This window comes from Rhea pennata, chromosome 3 (genome assembly GCF_028389875.1).
Source record: "Rhea pennata isolate bPtePen1 chromosome 3, bPtePen1.pri, whole genome shotgun sequence".
NCBI classification, from domain to species: domain Eukaryota; kingdom Metazoa; phylum Chordata; class Aves; order Rheiformes; family Rheidae; genus Rhea; species Rhea pennata.
In genome coordinates, this window is record NC_084665.1 from 79,209,146 (window position 1) to 79,225,731 (window position 16,586).

The 16,586-nt window shown below is 45.8% G+C and overlaps 1 protein-coding gene across 3 annotated transcripts in view; it reads left to right on the forward strand.

Annotated features, from left to right (window-relative positions):
• SESN1 (sestrin 1) overlaps positions 1–16,586 on the forward strand; it is an 80,986-nt gene that overhangs the window by 48,427 nt on the left and 15,973 nt on the right. The window contains exon 1 of one of the 3 annotated variants that reach the window (XM_062572665.1): positions 16,056–16,165. The exons of the other annotated variants lie outside the window; for them this stretch is intronic. The gene's annotated coding sequence lies outside the window, so the exon portion shown is untranslated. Of the gene's footprint in view, positions 1–16,055; positions 16,166–16,586 lie in introns of those variants that run through there. 3 annotated transcript variants of the gene reach the window in all.

Sequence of the window (16,586 nt, forward strand, 5' to 3'; positions counted from 1 at the left end):
CAATACCAATCTTACTCTGCAGGATATAAAGCCACACTTTTAAAGAGCAAGCTGTAACACTCATGAATGCAATGAGCTTGAATGATGGAATTGGTCAAAAGAGTCATTCATCCAAATATTTAGACTAGAGCTTTAGCTTCATCATCTACATGAAGATAAGGGAGGGAGAGAAGTTTGTTGCTGTCATGGTAGTTTCACACACTGCTAGGCTAGTGAAAACAGGATAGTGTTGACTTGCAGTAAAACTGCATTTAAAAGATTATCTTTGCAATATTAGGAGCTAGGAAAGCATATCTCCAACAGAATCAGAGTATTTTGTGTGGTTTACACAAATACTGCAAATGAGCTGATTAGCTACTTGGATCTCCCTTGGTGCTATTGTACTCCGATGTTCTTCATTTCCACCCTACATTTGCATGGAGGTGATGTACCCCCAAATAGCTGTGGCTTCCTTGTTTGTTTTTTAAACATAACTCTATTTCCCAGTGGAATAGCTGTCCCCTTCTACAAGTAATACCCTGATTATATGTTTATGTAATGGCTCGTGTGATCCCTTGGAAAAAGCCTATGATGATAATCATCACAGATAAGTAATAAGAATATGTTTATGACATGTTTTGTGGTGCTGTGTTGGACAAACCTGAACTAGCCCTGACAGGCCGGTACAAGGGCGGTGAAGGGCTGCGCGAGGGGATGATCTCAGGTCCCGGAAGCCGCCAGCCTTGCTGCATTGCTCTGCTCTGCCCTGAGAGCCCTGTGCTAAAATGGCAATGCTGCTTCCAGAGCTGACTTTTTTGAGTGGCGCTCTTTGGTGATACGTGTTATATCTAAAGAGTCCTTGTTCAAATCAGTGGCCCAGATTCTTGCAGGGCTCTTTCATAATGCTCTTGTTGTCTTCTAGGAGGAGACTAAAGGAAGCAAGACAAACATAGGCTATGTTACAGGATATGGAAATGAAGACAAGACGTTGTATTGTAGAGTTTCACCTTGAATGCTCTTCAGCTTTGGCTGTCTCACAAAAGACACGACAGAAATAGGCAACTTAAGTTACCAGGATAGGGTGGAGTTTGGAGTGAAGATTTTGTCTGAAGCAAAGGCAATATTTGGGAAGTGAGAAAGGGTAATAGAGGGATTACTGAATGAAAAGAAAAGGCCTAGTTGTGTGTTTCTGTTTCTCTTGTTACTCTAAGAAGCAATACATAAATCAGAAGCCCTAATAAATAGCTTTTGTGTAAAGAAAGGTATTACAGGATACTTTCGAGACAAGAGGAAAAAAACATTAAAGCCTTGATTTTACCTCTGACCCACTCTTCTTCCCAGAAATCTCCACTTGCCTCCCTCAGCATCAATATTTACACTAGTTATATTGAAGGTGTACAGTTATAAAAAACTAACAGAGAATAGCAAGATCATCGATTACGTAAAGGAGGAAAACACCAAATCATTGTAGCATGCCTGGACAGCCTGTTGCAATTTATGCCTTTTTGGTGTCTGCTGCCTGCTCCTGATGAGGATGGGAGATAATGATTTTTAGTATATAGCTTTAAAAGGGAGGGAAGGAGGTGAGAGTCAGCTCAGATATAGCTCAAAGCATTGGACAAGCTATAGGCCAATAACAGTGCTAGCATGGAGCCTACCTCACTGGCTATGTATAAGGCAGCCTGCTTTATCACCCCTGTGTGCCAGGAGACTGAAACAGTGATAAGGTTAAACAGTAAGTCATTCGTGGGCATAGAATTAAAAGTCAGCAGTTTTTTTTTCTTAATTCTCTGTTCGTGTGGAACATACTGCATGTGGCTGTTGAAATGGGTCCACTGCAGCATAGGCCTTTACCTTACAAAACCAGTGACCACTCCACAGCAACATGCTTATTAGATACTCTTGTCTTTAATGGTATGCAATTCAGGGGCTCAGTTTCTTGTTACTTTCTTATCACTACAGACATTTTGATTGACTTTTAATCCTTCTTGCATAGGCTGTTTAAATCCTGTCAACACAGTTTATAAATGGAGAATTTTTAATAACTCAGCTTTCCTCAAGTACAGTTTTCAACAGAATGCTGCTGTATTCACTAAATCTCTTACACTGCTGCCAGGTGCCCACCATTTCTTGCTCAGTGAAGGGCTTTGCATTCCTCTTCATTTTAGGACTTACCGTCTCTGTTACGTTATGTGTTAACAGATCCTGCTACGTCATTTGTCACTGGGCTGTCGTGCTAACTGCGGAGTAAGTGGTAGTTTGATGTCTCCAAAAAATCTGTGCAAGAATTAAGTGATGTTTGTAGTGGTGATTTATTGTGTTTATTCTGAAGAAGGGAAATAAAAGTATCTGGGTTTTCTTTCTCAAATGACGACCAGGTCCAGCTTGAAGATGCTATATAACTAATATATAAGGCTGTCTCTTGTAATAAATTTGGTAATAATAAAGTCTGTAGAATGACACTGAAGGCTAGTTTTTGTATGCCACCACTGTTATATAAACACCTGATGTAGCCAGCTGGAATTGCCCCAAGTCTGGGTGAGAGTTTGCCCAAAGTGAGAAAATAAATGCAGTAGCTGCAAAGGAAGGAACAGATAGGCTACCTTTTTGTCTGGTTGTTGTTTTAACATAGAACTTGTGCATTTCTGCTGACCTGCAGCACTGCTTAATAATAAGATTGGAAAGTTCAATTTTAAGAAACAAATCCAGCTGCACAGTTTATATAAAAAAGCTCTTAGGCCACTGGAAAGGATTTAGTTGCAGTTTAGTCACACACTCAGCTTGGATAAAATCAGGTTTTTCCATGAGGTGCCTGTGCTATCATAAACTTTCGCCGTCTGAAATTTCAGTGAAGTTACTGTGTTTGGCAATTGCGCCCCAGTCCTTACCCCCCTGTCTCGCCCCAGCACTGCCTCTGCCTGAGCTGTGTGGCTTCCGTTCACAGCTGATGCACTACACAGCGATGCATGAAACTGCTGCCCTGGGGTGAGTATTTACTGTCCCTATGCTAGAGGGGACTGTCCATAAAAGCTGGACAAGGAGAGAGAGTTTTTTTTCTTAGCAGCACTCAGCCCCAAGGGCTCTTCGTTACTGTCCCCATCTAAGCCTTCTGGTTTGCCATCCGCCAATTCCAGAAACTGCCATTTTTGACTTTGCTTTCTCCCCTGTCCTTAACGCCAAGTGGATCCAGTGATCAGACGCTGGGGAGGAGCACAGCCTGTTTGCTTCTACTTCTCAGTGTGTATAGTGTGCAAGGAGAGTTTTAAGTCTCCACCTTTAGAGCTGTTCTGAGGTAGAAAGACGTTGTGGCATGAAACAAGATGAAACTCAGCCTGGATTCAGCAAACTCTTTTGAGTTTCAAGTTTGTAATAACATGCTCAAATCTGGTCAAGTTCTGCCAGGTCTTGTGCTTCCGGGGCCAGTTCAGGCATCATCTTCACTTTGTGAGTACCTTTGATAGAGAGCCATAAGCAAAGTAATAATCCGTTTGTGTAGAGCTAGAGATCTTACGGAAGTAGCATAGCAGAAATATACTCTCTCACTTTTAAACGCAGTCTTTGTGGGTGGAGCTTTTCGGGGAGTACTGGGTGCCTGCTTTGCTTGCAGGGCCTTTCCCTGTAGCTAGCTCCAGTGTGGTCACTCCAACCCCTTTCACAATGTTAGTTCCCATGTCGCAAAGAGCTGAGCTGTCCTAGTTTGGGAAGCACTGGAGGCAAAAGAGACTGAAAACAAAGCAGTAGAAAAATGTTACCCAGACTTCTGCCTGTATTGCCTGGTCTTGTATGAGCTGGCAAAGACAAAGCAGGGAGGGAGCCTAGGGTGAGAGTGAAGTCAGCTTGTGACTGAATTTGATTTGTGTGTGCCCACCTGGATCTAACCATCCCAGCTGCTGGTGTTCTCTATCCATTTTGGTCCCTTTTAGGCATCTACTTCAGTAACTGGTCTTTACCCTCTGAACTTTTTGACTGTATTTGATGAAAGGGCTTCCTATCTGAGAAGAATGGTTGTATGAGCTTTACCAGCCAGTACACTTGTATTAGGGATATGTGCATGAGTCAGTAGCATCTAAATGTGAAGAGCTCCGATATCTGCATTTGATTCATATTTAAGAAAATGCATGTTTCATAAAGTAGGTCAGGAAGCCATGGTATTGCACAGGAACACATCTTTGTGTGTGCACACTGAGTCTGCCATCTATGTTTGGCTGTCCTAGTCATTTTTCAGGAATTAAGATACTAAGCAAAGGATTAGGTTGGAAAAATAATTTCAAAGTATAGAACAAATGTGTTAATTCTTAGAAGGAGTGTTATTTAGAGGTTAATTAAAGACCTTGCAAACATTCTTCCTGGGTCTTTCCCCACCCATTTTTCATACAGCTGCAACAATATTTTTGTAAACAAGTTTTCCAGTCGAGGTAAGGGCATCTAAGAAGGGCTCCTCTGCTTGATGCAAATTCTTGTTTCTAAGCAGCAGGCCAAGGTGGTTAACAGCCCTTCCGTCACACAAACTATTCTGTCCAGCGTAATGCACACAGTATGTTTATATAACATTCAAGGTTGTTACTAGACTAAAAATATGTGCCGTTTCTCCTGGCAGTTCCCTTAAATCTTCAGATTTAATTTGCTGACTCCCAATTCCCGTTCTTCTTTGTGTTCCTTTCACAATGTGCTGTTAGAAACTTTCTGAGCAGCTGCCCACTGCCTTCGTCCCCTGAGACAACTGGGAACAAGATGGGATAAAGGTTATAGATGGTCTTCTCAGGAAGTTCACGTTAGTGTCAAACGCAATAGCATGGCTGCTCCAACAGTTGGTGGAAGTTTTGTGTGAGGAGAGGAGGAAAAACATTCAGGCAGAGAGACTTGTATAGTACATTTGGGAAAAAAATGGATACAGCTGTATTCCTTCAAATCTAATGGTGACTAAAATAGCAGGATAAATGCCATTAACATTTAGCTGATACTTTGTTAGTTGGCAGAGAAAACATTAATTTGTTTTTATAGAAGCTTTTATTTACTGTCTGAAAAGCACGATGTAAAGTGTTGTTACTCTATTCTGTGAACAAGTTGTCCCTAAGAAAAAAACAGCTCTCATAGTATGCTTTTCTGTAGGAAAAACTATTTTAACCATGCATAGATTAGTTAAGAATTTCATAGGATACTCAAATGCAAAATTGAGTTACTTTAAAATAGATAACTGCCATCAAGAGAATTTGTTCTAAATAGAAAAGACTTGGCAAGACAACTTGCCAAGTTCAGAGTTTGGTTTCTCCTGCAGCACTTGATTGTATCTCTGACTTTCAAACAGGAATCACAAGCTGCAGTCCTTCCTATGCTTTAGGTGCTTGGGACTGAGCATGTCTTTAGCTATTATGGACACGGAAGTATTAGCCAAGAGCTCTCGACCTGAAGCTGAGTGCTTTAAGTTTGGCTTGGACGCCTCTATGCATTCCTATTGCTGTGCTTGGAGAAGAAAAGTTTTGCATACTGCCTTGTTTGTGGGTTTTCTCTCTTTAGTAGCCACAAAAGCATCACAAAGCTGGCATGCAAGGCAGCATAGCAGGCCTATAGGATAACTGCATCCAGTACCTTTCTGACCTTTTTGTATGCAAGTATCTTCTTAAGTTTACCTCTCTTGGGAAGGAATCTTGTGATTCTTCCACTGTCAGACCTGGATTTGTGCCAGCTATCCCAGACATACTGGCCACTTATTACCAAGCAGACCTGTCTTATTACCTGACCAGGCCTGGAGGATGTAGTGTGCCTCTCTTGGGGAAACTTGTGGCCAGTAAAGCTTTCTTGAAACGAAGGATTATTTTTTGACATGAAGAGCAAAACTTAAGAGACAAAAATTTTGAGTCCAGTAATCTAAGCATAAGTTTTGTTTCTGAGAACCTCCATATTGTTATGAGGCAGGTCGGACAGTTGTGTTGTTTTCTCCAGTGGGTGCCCTTGCAGAGAGTCAGTCTGTGGTTAGGACCTCATAGATAGTGCTGCCATTGCCCACACACGTTGTCCCTTCTTCCCCTGTCCTCCTCTCCTGAGAGTTTGTATAGACAAAGGAAAAATGGAATTTGATCATTTGAGGCTTCTGGTGGTTGGTTGTGCAGTCTGTGTGAAGGACGTATCTGGGCATACATGCAGGTATGTGCTGGCTCTGGGACACATTCAGACCTACAACACATGATACTCATGGCCAGGCAGCGTGCAGGGAGCCTGATGTGTGCTGCATGCACTGGAACTACCTTTCCTAGTCTTTGTAATTTCAAAATTTGTTGAGCTAGCATCAAGCATGCTGGCCACCTGGGTTATGCTGATGTTCTCATCCAGAAAAATGGGGTTTCTATCCAATGATTTCTTTCACTTGGTCTCTCCTTTGAAACCAGCTCCCCAGCTTGCTTCTAGCTTTTTTCTTCTTCCCTCTGTCTCTTGGAGCAACTGTGCTTAAGAAAGGTTCACAGCCATTAGGAGAGTTTGTCCAATTGCTGTATCATGTGAAAGGGGGAAAGTCCACCACTGCTAATGTATTTGTTCTACAAGATTATATGGGGGTTATCTCTCTTTCCTGTTTAGGTCAGCTTAGGTGTGGTCAGACTATGAATTTTGATTGCTTGTACAAGACCATTTCCCTCAGCAGGGCAACAAGCTGCCAGAAACAACCTGAAGTCTCAAATGGTTCCAGTATAAAACATTCCCTTCCAGTAATGTCTTGATCGTATTTCAGCAAAAAAAATAATGCAGAACAGGACAGCTATTAATAAAGTACCTGTCTGTGTCGGTAATGCTGCGTTAAGTCTTCTAGGGCCCTGAGAATGATTTTACTGCAGAAAATGTGGCCCTTACATGTGCGAGAAAGGATAGAGATAATACTGCAGCAGGAATTCAGGGATGCATTTACTTTCCCAGAGCAGAGAATTAGCCTCTTGGAAACAAGACAAGACAACATTCAGCCCCCCTCCCTCTGCCTCTTCCCAGTATTTTTTTTTTATTATTTTTCTTTCAACCCTGTAGGTCATCAAGTTGGAGCCAGTTCACTACTGATCAGATATCATGACTATCAAATGGGTGCATGCCTGCTACATAGAGAGCTGTTTGTCTTTTATGCTAACTGTCTTGGCGCAAATCCCACCTTAGCCCAGGGACCTCGCTCGTTTCCCACACTTAAACCTACATTTCTGGGTCCTGATAGTGCAAGCTCTGAATTTCACCTGCTCACTGTGGGCATCTTGCCTTAGCAAAATGACTGCCCTCAGGCTCACGTTGATGTCTGTCTGGGTGAGCCTCAAGAGCTGTTCCCCGGCCTGATGCTCAAATTCTGCCCTAGCAGCCTTTGCTGGCCCAAGCTGTAACGCAGACCCCTGGCTCTGGGTTCTTGGAGAGCCCCAGACCTAAGCCCACTAAAATGACTTCTGGACTCAGCCCCATCTAGTTTGCTTTAGCCATGCTGCAGTGATCCCTGACAACTCCAGGCCTAAGCTTTGCCAAGTAATTCCCTGCGTGCCACGTCCTCAATCTAGTGTGACAGCTGCTTCTGGCCTGAGCCCTCTGGTGAGGTCTCTGGGCCTTGCTGGCTACAGTCCTAGCCTAGTTTTAGCCTTAGTCCTGCCAGCCTCAGAAAAGTGACACAGAGAATGTAAAATTCTATGAAGTTCTTTTGAGTCAAATTTCATGTCCCAACTCACGTTGCTCTTCTGACATTTACCTTACAAAAGGGGAAATATATTTCCAGTGGTAAATGCAAATAGTGCAGCCATTTTTTGTGGGAGTCTCTTTCATGAGGAGGAATTCCCAGGAAGATGACAAACATACCAAACATTTGGTGTGACAAGGGGAAATCATCCTACTGCCAGTAATACAGGGATATCAGTGAATGAGCCAGAACTTTGTGCAGGTAACTTAGTTTACAAGCTTTGGTGGTCAGTGCTGTGTCTTCATCAGCAGCAAAAACTTGGTCCAGCACTGCTGAAGTTTTCATTTGCCTCTTACTGTGCTGTCTTGGAGCTGCTGCTAAGCAGCTTGATGGTAGTCGGCACACTGGTGAGAAACAGGTGGGCAGGTTTAGATCTCTACCTTTACTGCCCAAATGGCGAGGTGTTTTGACTGTTACTGCTTCATATCCAGTAGAACAGATTTCTAAGCTGAGATGTCAGCTGCAAACCCCAGAGCCCTTCTTTATCTTGAGTCAGTATTAGAACAAGGAAAAATACATTCAAGTATAGTGTGTGTGTGTGCGTGCGCATTTTGTTTATTTACTTATCCTTTTGTTCCTCTGGTATTTGAAAACTGTTAAAAATCAAACTGTAATGGTATTTTGATTGCAAAAATATTGATTCTGCTATGGAAACCTGAAAGCATTTTGTGGCCCGTCTGGTGGGCGGTGGCAGCAGTGTTGAACCTGAGGGGCTACGTAGTCAGTGCTGCCCTTTCCCAGGGCCGTAAGTACAGCGTGGTACGACAAGGGTGGTCCGGCTGGGGCAGGTGGCCCTTCCTCCCCCCGCCGCCCCCCCCCCCCCCCCCCCCCCCCGAACTGCAACTGGCTGATTTTAAAGTTACGTCTGTTAACGAACCGTGGTTTTAAGGCCAAGTTCCAAAATTGTGGCTAAGGGTTGTTTTGCTCTCAAACAGACGCGCGTGCGAGCAGAGGCTGCTCGCACGTGTTCCGAGCTGCCTCTGACCCCGTCCCACCACCAAACGCGGATCTGCCAGGCGACGGCACGACCAGTCCCGAGCACCGCGGCCGCGGAGCCGCCCCGCGCTGCCGCCGCCCCGGCGGGCCGCGCCGCGTCACGCGGCTCCCCCCGCGCCTCCCCTCGCGCCGGGCAGGGGCGCGGGCGCCTCGGCGGGCGGCGATTGGCTGGCGCTGTTGCCGGGCCGCGGCGCGGCCGGCGGGCAGGGGGCGGGGCGGGGCGGGGCCCTCTCGGCGCCGCCCGCCCGCGCCGGAGGCCCCGCCCGCTCCCGCGGAGGGGGCTGGTTTGAGCGCGTGGCTTCTGCGGCCGCGGGGAGCCGGAGCGCTTCGGTCCGCGTGTGCCTAATACGCGGAGTAGGTTTTTCTCAAACTGATCAAGCCGCTAGTGATAAACCTTTCAAGGTATCAGAAAAGACTGCAGCTTATTGCACTAAAAGGTTATGGCCGTGTGTGCCGTTCAGCAGTCTGAATTTTCTCAACTTGCCCTTGGTCAGGTAACGTGATACAATATAGATCAGTTAGGCACCCGATATTTGAAATCAGGGTTTTAAGTATTTTCCTTGGTTTGTCAGTGTGTTTCTGACTGACGGTAATATCAAGAAATGGCACATAAATGCAGATACCAAAGTAATAAAACTTACTGAAGGAACCGGTCTCGATGAGTGAGTAGGAGGTGGCCCTTGCAGGGCTCACATCGCTAGGGCTGTAGCACGGTTGCCTGTTACAGAAGACGGAGGCCAGTACACTGATCTGGGTCAAAATGTCGTATCTGGGTTACGTCCTTCTCAGGCAGGGAACGGGAAATGCAGCAGTGTCTCGAGTTTAACAAAGCACCAGTGATAATTTACCAAAACGCTAAGGAATCTGTGGTTCATCTGGCTTTTGTTTCCATGTTTCTCCTCAAGCGGAGGACTTTGTGGACCTATCCTTGAGTATCAAAGAAAATGAAGCAGCTTTGATGTGGCAGTGGGAGTTCAGGTGTTGTCTCTCTAGCTTACAGCAGTCAGGACACGAATAGCACCTGGAGGATGGTCTGTTTTCCTAAGCACTGTAGTTAAATCTGTGGTGTGAGATACTTTCCTAGGATGTTGATGTGTACGTCTTGGCAAGTTAATGTTCTGAAGGAGTTGGTCAGTTCTGCAATGTCATTCTATGTGTATTGAACAAGACTGAATGAAGGTTCAGTCTTGAGGAGGTTGTAGCCTGACCATCAAGATTGGTCACTTCAGGAGATGCTGTGACAGTACAGCTTTGTAGATAGTTGGATTTTTTTTTTTCTAATATAAATGCCTTGATAGTTTTCAAAAACCAGCAAACTCTTTTTTTTTCCTCCTAATATGTATTGGCCGATGCGACTTAAGTCACAGCTAGACTATAGAAACTCAAAATAAAATAACCAAAAAAGTTTTTTCTTTTTCTTTCCTGTCTGCTGCTTTGTTCCTAAAAATGACAAGCATAAGAAGAAAGCCACAAAACAGTTCCCCAAACTGCAGTAACTGAATCAGGGGTTTCTGAATCTGTGGTGGTACTTCTATGTTCGTTTAGCACTATTTGATTTTATCTTTCGGTAACAATCAGGCTATGGAAAGATAGCAGAGTGTCTCCCTGCAGCCTGTTAATTGCCACATTCATCTTGCCTTTCTTTTCGAGGGAAAAATGTTGAATTTATTAAAAAAAAAAGTCGCTTAAGTTTTGGCTGTAAGGTGGATACAGGTGAGATTAAAGATTGTCTAACTGTAACAGAATGTTTTGTAAGTTGTTAGCCTATTCTTTGGTGAAGGCTCTGCAGAAATGAGCTTTTTTGTTTGGTATACCTGCAAAAGCAACACGGTCAGGCATGATCCTCAGTTCAAAGTTTCAGGCAGTTTTGTGGACACACACTTTAGCCCCGTAAGGGTAAAGATGATAAAATGTTCTTAGTGCAGAGAACAGCTTCTGGGCTGGAGGTCTGTGTAAACCAGAGGATGAGGATAGGTTTTAGCTGGGTGTTCTTCAGCAGACAGAGCCGCAGCGCTCGCTGCGTGCTCGCTGTGACTTCACGGCAGGGCAGCTGTGATGACCTGCTGTCGTGGCCTGATCCAGTTCCAGCAAGCCGGGCTGACAGGCGAGTACTTCTGCCTCCCCCAGCGTGTGTTTGCTAGTGTGTCTGATTTTTGTCAGAAGTTAAAAGTGGGCTGTGTTTCATTGCTGTCTCTCCTGTTCTCACGTAACGACAATTTCTGAGGTTATACGTGGTTTACAAAAAGCAAAACAGAAACCTTAAACTCACACGTCGGGATGAAGCAGTTGGCCTTCTCTTGCTCTAAAAAAATGCCTTTGCATGGGGTAAGAGGCTTTGTTTGCCCTGGATTGCCTAAAGCGAGACAGCAGCGTCAGCGCGTCCCGGACAGCGCTGCGATGGCCCTGCAGCAGAGAAGAGGTACCGCGTCAGGCAGTGCTGCGAGGAGCGCGGGGTCGCACGCGGGTTTAACGTCGGATACGGTGTTGCCTCGCTGCTGTTAACTGAATCAGCCACCAGGATGACGAGCTGCAGGAGGCTGCAGAGGGTGGATTTTCGCTCAACTGAGAAAGGGTATTTGTCCCTTTTCAATATTCATCTGCGGGAGGGAAGGCCTGACAGAAAGGTAGCAAAATAGGATCCCAGTTCCAGGGGGCTCTGCAAGATGTCGTGGGAGTTGATGCGGCCTGCTAGTTGGCTAACCGAAAGGACGAGAGGTGTCTTTTAGCCACGCCAGTTCTACGAAGCTATAAGTTAGCTAAAATTCTACTTTCCCTGGTTAAGCTCCAAATACGTCCCTTTATTAAGGTTAAATTAGTTCTTTAACCTTAGCATTGATTTAGTACCAAGAGTGACCGCAGCGTGGCTGGCAGCTGGCAGGTGTTGCCTCCCCCGGGGGGGCAGCAGCCTGCCGCTGGAGACCCCATCGCCTTTCTGGGTACTATCTGCCCCCCCGGAGGTCAGAAGTTACCGGTGGGTTACCAAGGTCTGCTTTGAACTTAGTTAACGCAGACTTTCACTTTGGGAGAGCTGTGCCCTGGAGGAGACGTTGACCCTGGAGTTCGCTTGCATAGCGCAGAGGGGACAGTGCACAAGCCCACAACCGTAGCAGAGTTTTTCTCTTCCTAATGTTGGATGAGCACGGCAAGTCCGCCAAATGGCTTCAGTTGCTGTTTATTGGCCTAGGAGGAGCTGTGTACCCTCCTAAAAGAGGGCAGAATAATCTGGTAAGACATTCTTTCAATCTACTAAGCTTCAGACATGCATCTTTAATCTACCTATTTAGAGTAATTTTAGAAACCATAAGTCTGTTTTTGTGTCCTTGCCAGAACATAAATAATCTCAAGGTCTCAACTTCTTATAGCTCCCTAAATTAAACTTCAAAGTACTTCTAATACCTAATAATTGCAGGATCGGATGTTAAATTCGGACACTTTCTTTCTTTTTTATTGCACACCCACATGTCAACATGGGGATGAGCTGTAGAAATCTTGAACAAAGGCAGAAATTGCTAGAACTGACAGAAAATGGCTTTTTTTGGTGGAATAGGAGAAAAGACTCCCAAGTGTCAAACCAAAAAGTTCAGGGAACAGATAAATGACTACAAGGCATTGAAGTTATCTGAGCTTAGTGAGTTAAAGCCGGTCAGCTGGGAGCACAGCTCAGAGGTGGCAACTGAGTCTTTTACAGCCTCTTGCAGCTCTGAGAAAAGAGGCTCTGGGGTCTTACTGTGGGGCTGCAATAGGCTAGGAATGGGCTGATGTGCAATTGATCACAAAACTGATTACTTACAAGTCATTTGCCTGTTGATGTGTCTATTAAGAAAGCAACATTTAAATAAGACTTACAAACAGAAAAATAAAATAGTGTTTCAAGTATAGATAAGGTTCCAGGAACAAGCAGTAAATATAATCTGTTAATATTCTAAAGTTTTTAATCTTAACCAGGCTTTCAATCCTAAAGACTATGAAATGGAAGCTTTTATATATTGCTTTAAGATTTTCTGTTGTGGTCAGTTGTTAGCCCTCTGTTTGTCTAAATAACTTGCATTTTGTCACTACTATAAAAATACCAGATGCTAAGGCCTGGTCCTGTGTGGTGTGTACAGTAAGAATTTAGACTGTTATATGTAAAGAATATAGTTTACCCTCCCAAGAATTACGCACTAATTCTAATAATAGAGCTAGGTTTTTTGAAGATTGACAAATTAAATTAAGATTAAATAAAAAACGCTTTGAAATCGATTTGATCAATATATGGTTCAGTTGCTGTGCCTCCCATATTGTTACTGTGATCAAGACGATTTGCTGTGGCAGAAATAACAAGTAATAATAAAGTCGTAAGGAGATATTTGAAAATTGCGATGAGGAGGATAGCGGCTCTGGAAAGCCGGGAATGGGAGGAATGGCGAAGTGTTCGGAGTAGCGGGTGTGGGGCCGTTCCGTCGCTCATGAAACACCTGGTGACTTGCTCAAGGCGCCGGGTTACGTGCTGCTGCTTGAACCGTTCTGGCCAAGGAGTTTGTTGCCCCCGTGCATCCTGCCCGTGTGATCGGTCCGCGTTAGTGATGCCAACCCCTATCAGTCAAAACGAGCTAGAGCAATTAAAGCAGAGTGAGTATCCGATTGCTGTGGTCATTGAAGGCTCCAAAGCAGCAGCCCCCTGAGCAGGTCTCCAGAGAGAGAGCAACCGATGGAGGGGGGGGCAGTGGCGCGCGGGTTGGTAGCATAACCCCTTCGGCTGGCGTATCCGTGGATGCGAGCAGGCGGGCGCCTGCGCCCTTTAGCCACCCCAGGGTTTTCGAAGGCTCTCGGACGTAAATGCTGGCGTATTCCTGTCCGCTCTGCTAAACTTGCTACGTCTTGCCAAAGTTGGCACCATGTTGTGAAACCACAGTAGAGAAAAATACAGTTCTAAGAACTCACGCAAATCAGGTGTTCAGAGCAGCAAAGAATTATCTTTTTTTACTTGTAAATGTTTCTGGGAAAGAATAGTCTGATCATCCTCTGAGATATTAATTTGATGTCAAGGGTATTGAAGGAACAGGCATTTCGAGTGTTTCTGCTTGGATAGCTTTGCTAGGGAAAGAATTTAAGAGTTCGGCTTGCCAGGTCTTCGGATTCATTTGTACGTGCTGAACTTTACTCAAGAAGTCACCGTGTTGGGCTGCAAGGGAACCAGACCAAGTTGTGGATGGGAGTGTAGCCGTGAGTGTCAGTGGGACCAGGCCTTTCGCACTGTAGCTGATCGGCCTCCTTTTGACTTCATTGCTTCATTTCTTTAATTGCAGCAATAAGGAAAAACTGTATTTCTGGTGACGTAAGCTGGAGAGCACAGATGTTAAATGTAATCCTTCTGTGGATGGCACTTTTCCTGACAGATTATCACTGCCTTTATCTATCCCGGTACAGAAAACAGGGAACATGGTAGAATTTCCTAATCACTTTTTGCTGTTGACTTGGCTGTTTTATGATAGATAGTCTCTCTTGGCTGACGTCCGAGAGAAATCTTTATCTACCGAGCTCCTTTATATAGGAGCAAGTGTTAATATAAACAAGCTTCTTCGCAAATCCCCAGACAAGGCAATCAGCAAAAGGCGCAAGAGAAACGCTGCAGGGAACTGAGGGGATGCTGCCATTTTCTTCTTCTTCAAGGGTATTAATTGAATTCATTGAAAGGCAAAACATTTTATCTAACATCCAAGAAGACTCCTCATGGTGAGACTGCTTTCATTTCAGATTTTCAGGAATTACTCTTTTTCAGCAGTGTTTCTGAGCACAAGCCTGTGTTGTAAGAGGAGCCCATTCCTTGACTCTGTGTTATGTTTTAGTTTGAAGTAAGAAAGTAGTCAGTGGGAATTAAACAACATTCTCTATTAATTTATTTTATTAGCTCACAAAATGTAACCTTTCTGCCAATATTGCATTCTTCTTTTTCTGTGCTTCTCTTGAGCACTTTAAGAAGTACAAATAGGCATGAAGCGCACTTAATTTCGTCTGGAGAGACTTACCAACTTAAAGGCAAGTCTCCAAGTAAGGAGCTGTGGTACCTGCGCCTCTCTAGCTAACTTGATATTACCTTTCTGCTAGATCTGCAGAAGTAGAAACTATCCCTTGCCTCTTCAGAATTTAATTGCATGGCACGGGGAGGTGGTGGTATTTGGAAAGTGGGGAGGAAAGGAAGCCTTTAAAGCTTTTCTTTAGAAACCTGCAGAACTGCTGCCTTGAGTCGTGCTGCTACGCTCCCCGGACGGTGCTGTGCTCGGTGGCTACTGCGTTTGGCTGCGAGGGCCGTTCATCCACAACAGGAACAGCCTACACAGTTTTCCAGTGTTCAGTTTTACGTTTAACAAAAGTGTAAAGTTCAGAATCATGGAATTTCCCTGCGTGGTTATTAGATAGCTTATTAGGATTCAGACTTGGGTCTGTACCTGTCCTCGCCGCCTCAGATCAAAAAAGTAATGGAAATTCTCCTCTTAGGGTCGGTCATACTTTTTAATTCAGAAAATCTGATTGAAAACGATTTAATGGAATTCAGCTTTATAGATCTTTATAGACTAAAAATCGTGTGGTCTGGTTCGGGGACTTATTTCCTTTGAAATAATTGATGCCATAAAATCCCAAACTAAAAGAGGTGGGAGATGAAAGGCATCTGGGTAGAGTTTATAGCCCTGGGGGGTCGGTGAGAGAAGTACAGACTGCTGCAAACAAAGGCTGAGTGTTTTGCTGATGTGATTGCAAAACATATGTTTGCCCAGGACTGCTATGATCTTGGGAATAGGCACGAGGCCAAACTGCTGCAGCCCTACACTTAGTCACACGCATCTCTGCGGCGTGTTGACCTGCTGCGATTCCTCGGTTCCAAAAGGCATCGTTGTTTCGGGGCTTCAAGAGAAGGTAGAAACTCCTGAGTGGCGAAAGGAGCCGTGCCTTCTAGGAAAAATCCCAAAGTGTTGTCCAGGACAGACGGACGGACAGCGAGGAGAGCGGGGCAGGACAGGCGGGGGCCCACGGGCAGGTTCCTGCCGCAGCAGCAGGGGTGCCCCCGAGAGGGAGCAGGTACTTCGGGGACCCCCGCACGGAGGAGCGCGGGGGGGGGGAGCTTTGCGGGGGTTGGCTGCTGCCCCCTCTCTGGGGAGGTTTTTTTTTTGGGGGGGGGGGGGGGAGGAGGGGTTGCTCTTCTTGGACCCCCGCCCCCGTCCCGCCCCCGTCCCGCCCCCGTCCCGCCCCTGCGCTCCGCTCCGCTCCCTCCCCGGCGGCGGCGGGCGCGTCGCTGCCGGCCCCGTGCTCGGCGCTGCCGCGGCAGCGGCAGCAGCAGCAGCGGCGGCGGCAGCAGCAGCAGGGCGGCGAGGCCCCGCGCCGGGTGCCCGCGGCCAGCGGGGCCCCTCGGTGCCGAGCCGAGCCGAGCTGAGCCGCGGGTGCCCCCGCCGTGCGCCGCGGCCGGCCAGCCCGTGCGCGGAGGAGTGCTGCCGCGGCGGTCCTGGCGGAGGGCTCCCGTTCCCCCCGGTAAGGCATTCTCCTTTTTATTATTATTATTATTATTATTTAAGCCTGTTACTCCCCAGACTCCACTGCAGGCCGCTGGAGAAGGCATTTCGTGTTTTGCTGGTCCGTGCAGGCACAGTACCAGTTCGGCGCAAAATGCTTTGTGTTGACACGGTGCATCAGTGCAGTCTGCGTATCGCAGGTGATAACTGGGGTGTGCAGAGCTGTTTCCTTCTGTGTCCCTGGTTTACTGGGTTTTAAACATTGCTTACGGCATGGAAGTTGCCCTCCTTCCTTCCAAATCTTTTGTCTCTTGAAACTTTTTATTTCCACTGTGCATTACTGAACCAGCGTGTAGACAAGCTAGACTCTAACCACTCAGATTCGGGCTCCTGGTTTCAGTGAGCTCATACCGTAAGTGAATTGGTTGTGGTCTCCAGAC